Source organism: Bufo gargarizans, chromosome 2 (assembly GCF_014858855.1).
Source record: "Bufo gargarizans isolate SCDJY-AF-19 chromosome 2, ASM1485885v1, whole genome shotgun sequence".
Classification (NCBI taxonomy): Eukaryota; Metazoa; Chordata; class Amphibia; order Anura; family Bufonidae; genus Bufo; species Bufo gargarizans.
The window spans coordinates 675,688,552-675,696,469 of NC_058081.1; positions in this window are offsets into that span (position 1 = coordinate 675,688,552).

A 7,918-nucleotide genomic window follows, 5' to 3' on the forward strand; every position below is an offset into this window, starting at 1 on the left:
GCAATACAAAATTTGTGAGAGTACCTCAGGGTACACTTACAAATTTTGTATATATACGAGGGGCGAGATTCCCAGATTCAACCCCCAGAATGTCCCCCCACTCTGGGTGGTACCGGGAAACTTGTGTGGGTCCTTATGTACCCACTGCTGGATAAGAGTTATCACCTGTATGTGGATAACTTTTATACCAGTATCCCCTTGTTCCAGTCCCTTGCCGCCAGATCCACATTCGCTTGTGGGACCGTGCGGAAAAATCAAGGCGGCCTCCCTGCCCTCCCCCTCCAGGTACCTATCCCCAGGGGTGAGACCCGTGCCCTTACCACTGGAAACCTGTTGCTGGTCAGGTATAAGGACAAGAGGGATGTCCTTATGCTGTCCACAATTCATGGTAACGGCATCACCTATGTCCCTGTGCGAGGTACCGCGGCAACGGTCCTCAAGCCCGATTGTATCGTCGCCTACAATTGGTATATGGGAGGAGTTGATCTCTCTGATCAAGTCCTCAAGCCATATAACGCCATGCGCAAAACCCGGCAGGGACATTCCTCCAGTTCTATGATGCAGTCCTCAAGGCCCTGATCTTTTCGGACCGGGAAAGAGCAGGCCGGAGTACCTCGGGAACTGTAGGCGCCCGGATCGTCCCTGGCCAACACTTTCCAGGTGTGGTCCCCCATACTGGAAAGAAGGGACGAACCCAAAAAAGGTGTAGAGTGTGTCACAGGAGGGGGATACGGAAGGACACCACTACTCAATGTGACACGTACCCCGATCATCCGGGCCTCTGAATTATTGGTTGCTTCAGGGAGTATCACACTTCCATGGAGTACTAAATTTAGCACTGACATCGGATTAAAAAAACTGGTTCTCAGACTTGAGACACCCCAAAAAACTAAAAGAATTTATTAAAAGTAGACATATTAGGTATTGCCGCGTCAGTAATAATCTCCTCTATAAAAATACCCCATGACCTAACCCCCCAGATTAACACGGTCAAGAAAAAAAAAAAGGTGCAAAAAAAGATTTTTTTTGTCACCTTACATAACAAAAAGTTTAATAGCAAGCGATCAAAAAGTCATATAGCCCCCAAAATAGTGCCAATAAAACCGTCTGCTTGTCCCGCACAAAATGCCCCCAGATAAGATAATCGGAAAAGAAAAAAAAAAAGACACTTAGACTTTAGAGATACAAAAAAAAAATTTTGTATCAAAAAAGATAATATAGTCAAAAACCAAAATAATTGTAAAAAGAAAGTAGACTTATTAGGTATCGCCGTGTCCGTAAGAATCTCCTCTATAAAAATATCCCATGACCTAACCCCCCAGATTAACACGGTTAAAAAAAAAAAAACGTTGCCAAAAACGCAATTTTTTGCACTTTTCCATTTCAATCCGTTTTTTCCGGTAACAAAACAAGGGTTAACAACCAAACAAAAGTTAATATTTATTACCCTGATACTGCAGTTTACATAAATGCCACATTTGTGGTCGTAAACTGCTGTATCAGTAAAAGGGAGGCCGCAAAATGAAAGGATCGACATGGTTTCTGGAAGGTCGATTTTGATGTCCTTTTTTATTGACACCATGTCCCTTTTGAAGCCCCCCTGATGCCCCCCTAGAGTAAAAACTCCCTAAAAGTGACCCCATCTAAGAAACTACACCCCTCAAGGTATTCAAAACTGATTATGCAAACTTTATTAACCCTTTAGGTGTTCCTCAACAGTTAATGGCAAATGGAGATGAAATTTCAGAATTTCAATTTTTGGTAACCTTGCCTCACAAAAATGTAATATAGAGCAACCAAAAATCATATGTACCCTAAAAATAGTCCCCCAACAAATGCCACCTTATCCCGTAGTTTCCAAAATGGGGTCACTTTTAGGGAGTTTCTACTCCAGGGGTGCATCAGGGGGGGTGAAACTGGACACAATGTAAATAAACCGGTCCATAAAAATCAGCCCTCCAAAAACCAAACGGCGCACTTTTCACTCTACGCCCCGCTGTTTACGGCCACATATTGGGTGTTTCTGTAAACGGCAGAGTCAGGGAAATAAAGATACAGTCTTGTTTGGCTGTTAACCCTTGCTTTGTTAGTGGAAAAAATGGGTTAAAATGGAAAATAAGGCAAAAAAAATAAATTTTCAAATTTCATCCCCATTTGCCAATAACTCTTGTGCAACACCTAAAGGGTTAACGACGTATGTAAAATCAGTTTTTAATACCTTGAGGGTGTACTTTCTTACATGGGGTCACTTTTAGGGAGTTTCTGCTCTAGGGGTGCATCAGGGGGCTTCAAATGGGACATGGTGTAAATAAACCAGTCCATAAAAATCAGCCTTCCAAAAACCAAACGCCACACCTTTCCCTCTACGCCCTGCTGTGTGGCCGTACAGTAATTTACAGCCACATATTGGGTGTTTCTGTAAACTGTAGAGTCAGGGCAATAAAGATACAGTCTTGTTTGGCTGTTATCCCTTGCTTTGTTAGTGGAAAAAATGGGTTAAAATGGAAAATTAGACCAAAAAATGAAATTCTCAAATTTCATCCCCATTTGCCAATAACTCTTGTGCAACACCTAAAGGGTTAGCAACGTATGTAAAATCAGTTTTGAATACCTTGAGGGGTGTAGTTTCTTAGATGGGGTCATTTTTGGGTGGTTTCTATTATGTAAGCCTCGCAAAGTGACTTCAGACCTGAACTGGTCCCTAGAAATTTGGTTTTTGTAAATTTCAGAAAAATGTCAAGATTTGCTTCTAAACTTCTAAGCCTTGTAAAATATCATTCCCAAAATAATTCTAACATGAAGTAGACATATGGGGAATGTAAAGTCATCACAATTTTTGGGGGTATTACTATGTATTACAGAAGTAGAGAAACTGAAACTTTGAAATTTGCTAATTTTTCTAATTTTTGGGTGAATTAGGTATATATTTTTTTTTACTTCATTTTACCAATGTCATGAAGTACAATATGTGACGAAAAAACAATCTCAGAACGGCCTGGATAAGTCAAAGCGTTTTAAAGTTATCAGCACTTAAAGTGGTCAGATTTGCAAAAAATGGCCTGGTCCTTAAGGTGAAATAAGGCTGTGTCCCTATGGGGTTAAAGTGCATGAAATTTATCAACAATAAATAATGGAAAGCTATAATACTTATCATTTAGCATAGCATGGTGGGGGTATGCATGGTGGTCAGGAAAAAAAAGGGCTTTTTTCCTGACCACCACGCATACCCCCACCATATCAGCTGGTGGTAATTTTTGTTAGATTCATAGACTTGAAATTGTCACTGTGTAGCAAGGTGCGGTCAATCATTGAAACCTGGTGTATAAATTATGGCAAGGGACAATACATGTCTGCCCTAGCCCACTGGATCAATATTTTGCAAAGCAGCAGCACACCATCACAGCAACAAGGCAAGGGCCTATTGAAACCTTCAAATCTGAGTCGGTCTGATTCCCACACCAGGCACATATCTACCTCTTTTACATCATCCTCCATAGTCATTCTCCTTTCCAAAACAGAAATAGGGCATGGCTTCCACCCCGCCTCCCTCCTTATATATGTGAAGCACAAGAGTTGCCAAGAGAACTGATTAGCCTGGACGAGAGAAGCCACATAGTGGACCAGTTGCTAATGTGCATTACATTTTCTGCAGAATGTCTTCCAGTTAACTACAACTTAGCAAGGTGGACAGTAACAATGGCAGGAACATGGTGGCTGCACTGCATTTTGGAAAATAACACATGCTCATGCATGGTGCACATGATCAATTTAGCAATGCAACACTTTTTTTTAACATGTATTGTGGCTTGTAGAAGATGTTGGCTATGTCCAAGAGAGTATGTGCAAATTTCAGACATTTTTATGTGGCTATGAGCACCCTCATGTACTTCAGTACATCACATCTTGCCCCCTGGAGGCCCTGACAACATGTACATCTAGAAACCGCTGACTTGGACATCTTCCTAGTGGACCAGCTAAGTATATTCTTTACTGGCTCTTAGTCCGTTGATCCTTACACAATTAAGTGCGGACCTTGGTTTCTGGTCAGTGTTTTGGTTTTTTGGTTTCTATTTGCGTTTGTGGCCTCCAGTTTCATGATTCATTGATATCCGTTTGAACACTTTATGCGTTCGATGGACATTGTTTTTGTCCCCTGATGAACCCCTTCAATGAGAGGAAGGGGGGAAACGCGTCGGGACACGTGTTTATTTAACCGATATCCTTTTTCTATACACACTATTACCCAGATATCCATATGGGATAGTGTGTAAAGGGCACTATAAGGATAGACAGTATAGGTACGTGGACGGAGTGTGCCTACCATCAAGACACATCTCCGGGCTGAGGAGGAGTTATAAAAGGGATATTGTAGGGACAGAAAGTGTCATGGCACGAATGCCCTGATGCGTTCCTCCCCTTTCTCCCTCTCATATTGATTCACTTGTCTGATCCTGCTCGTCATATGTTTGTTGTACTGTTTTTGTCTTGTGTTTTGTTGCATTAGCTGTTCCTCTTTCAGGGAATTTTAAGTGACCGTAATAAAGGTTAAATTTTAGGTAGTCGTACCTCAGTGATTTCGATTGAATACTTCAGTATCAGACCTTATTCACACAGTCAGTGTTTGGTCAGTGATTTCCATTACTGATTGTGAGCCAAATCCAGGAGTGGACCCTCCACAGAGATAGGGTATAATGGAAAGATTTGCATCTGTTCTGTGTTTCTGACCCTCCCCTAGTTTTGGTTCACTCTAATATTATTTACTATTACTATCATTATGAAAAAGAGCTTAAAATTAAAAGACAAACATTTGAAAAACAAAATTAAAAGATAAGAAGATAGAAAAAAAATTGAGTTCTGAGAGACCTCAGCATGCCATGTACCAATTTTCAGGCCATTCGGAGCACTTCTGATTCCGGTAAAACATGTTTTTGAGCCAAATCAAAATTTTTGACGGATACATTTAAATCAGACCCAAAACGAATATAAATAAATTTGCTCTTCTCTAGATTATTCAAATTCAGTCTGCTCTTTAGAACTATCCACTTTGTTTGTAAAAGAAGACTGCGTGCTTGATTTTATATACCTGTGGCAATGAGGCTGAATAAATTACCTGAATTTACTGCCTGAGAAGTGTGTCCCAATGGTTTTGTCCATATAGTCACAAGCAGCACAGTGGGCACCATCAGTGGAGTAGCTATAGGGGGTGCAGAGGTAGCAGGCCCAGTAGCCTGAGGGAGCACACAGACCCTTGTGGTGCACAGGAAAACACTGGTACTATAAAAAGTGCATGCTGGTCAAGTTACACCTGGAAGCAAGGGGGTAGGTCTAGAATTTAGCATGGCGGTGGAGCTGCCCTTTACATTTTTCCTCGGCCAGCACGAAGGTTATGTGCTTCCCTGCCCCTGGCCACAAAGCACTGAGGGAAAGAGGGGCCCAAGCTGAACTCTTTCACTAGGGCCCATGAACCTTTAGCTATACCCCTGGGCAGTATGGTGGCTCAGTGGTTTGTACTGGTGCTTTGCAGTGCTGCTAAAAATGGTGTCTGAGATGAACGCGGCATGTTATAGGAGGAGCTGAGCAGATCAATATTTATTTTATTGGAAAAAATTCTATAAAACTTGAGCTTTGGATGAAACTCAAATAAAACTTGAACTTTGGAGTCAAGTAGGTAGGTCTATTTAGTGATTGACAGCCTTCTCTCCATGACTGTGTGATAGCTGACAATCACTGATAGGACCACCTGCTTGCCTTCAAAGCCCAAAAGAAGCTGGAATTTAAATCAATGAAAAACAAGGTTACTGAATCTTTTCTCATGAAAAACCACTGACCTAAACCTAGAAAAGTTGGCTACATGCCTGAGCACAAAGCTAAAGAATTAATGTAGACCAATTATTAATAAAAATGCACAAACTCTTTATTAATCAATTACTATGAAAACACAATAAATAATGCCACACAAAAAGATGGAACAGCAGGTGGACACCTGGTGGACAATAGATGTAACACTTCCCACCTCAAGTTAAAAAGTCATATAAGTAACATAAATTAGATAATGCACCACACCCCCATACAGCCTTATAAATAAATTAAAAAGCGAAACACCCCTAAAAATAATTAGGCTAAATAGCACATTGCAAAATACCAGAAGCAAAGGGGATGCTGGCTACCAGTAGTGTCCCACTCCAGACACTGTTTGCTGTTCATTAGTGATGAGCGGCAAGGGCAATATTCGAATTTGTGATATTTCACAAATATTTTGTAGAATATTCATCATATATTCGTGGATTTGCGAATTCGAGATTATATTCTTGATTGCGAAAATCGGCAATGCATTATTCACATAATGCGCGCTAAATATCGGCGTGGGGTAGGCAACTTTCCTATTGGTTGTTAGGGATGATGCTAAGCTGTGACAAAACCTTCTCATTGGCCCACAAGCTAGAAGAAGGGAGGGATGATCACTTGAAATGTACTGTGTTAAAAAAAAAACTAAAAAACTAATATTTGTCATTACGAATATATAGCACTATATTCTAAATATTCGCAAATTCTTGAAGTGCCGATTTTCGCAAAAAAAACATGCTTTTCGAATATTCGTGCTCAACACTACTGTTTATTCACTAGAGCAAGCATGACCACCGCTGCTGAGTGGTCGTAACCCTTGGAAATGAGCAGTGTTTGATGTGAGGGGAAAATAAATCAAGTCAGCAGGGAAGGGGAGGGAATATGGACAATCACAATACATTAGTAAGCAGGGGAGGATTGGGAACCCAAAATGTCCCTGGAAATAAATACCTAAAAGTGGCACCATATTGTAGGAGGGTCTAAATTAACAGGCAGGGGGGGGGGGGTATCGAAAGTAGGGGGATCAGCAAAGCCATAGCGCAAAATACCACATAATATTTTGCCCCAAAAGCTGTCCCTATGAGTTGGCCATCAACAGAGGCCATTTTCTCTCCTCTTCCAGTTGTCTCTGATTACGATATGGAGCAGGGGTCTTAGGAGGTGAGATGTGAGACATAGTTGAATTCAGTAGAGCATTTGCGGTCACTGGCCGGGTACATGAGTACCAAATTCTCAAAGAGTTAATTACCAGGGATAGCTTATTATGTACCCAGACCGCCTCAGAGATGGGGGCTTGGGTCGCCCCCTGGGCATCGGACCATCGTGAAATTTCCCTGTAAGGTCTATGGCCAATCCACCCCTGTTAGTAAGTGCCTTGTTTTAACTTTGTTGACATGATAAATGCCAGTTGCTGGTGTGAGACAATCCCTTTAATTCATTCTGGATTTGTTGTAAAGATCTGTATATATCTGAGTTAAAGCCTATTATTGTATGTGGTTCTTTTGTGCTCTTTTGAGTACCTTTTTTTTTTATGCATGGATGAGATCTGAGGTAAAAGAGCATCAAATCTGAACCACAAACGGCAATTAGCGCATTAATATGTGGAATATCTGCAAGTCAGCTGGCAGCCGTGTGCATGCAATCGTCTTTTCTTAGAATAGGTTATTGTTTATCCATTGTAATTGCAAAAAAAAAAAAAAAAAAAACAGTAATAAAAACGCTAATCTAAAATTACATTTTATGTATCTCATAAAAAGACGCCTTAAGCAGCCTTAGGCCTCATGCACACGACAGTTTTTTTTCGCGGTCCGCAAAAACGGGGTCCGTGGGTCCGTGATCCGTGACCGTTTTTTCGTCCGTGGGTCTTCCTTGATTTTTGGAGGATCCACGGACATGAAAAAAAAGTCGTTTTGGTGTCCGCCTGGCCGTGCGGAGCCAAACGGATCCGTCCTGAATTACAATGCAAGTCAATGGGGACGGATCCGTTTGATGTTGACACAATATGGTGCCATTTCAAACGGATCCATCCCCATTGACTTTCAATGTAAAGTCTGGAGTTCTTTTATACCATCGG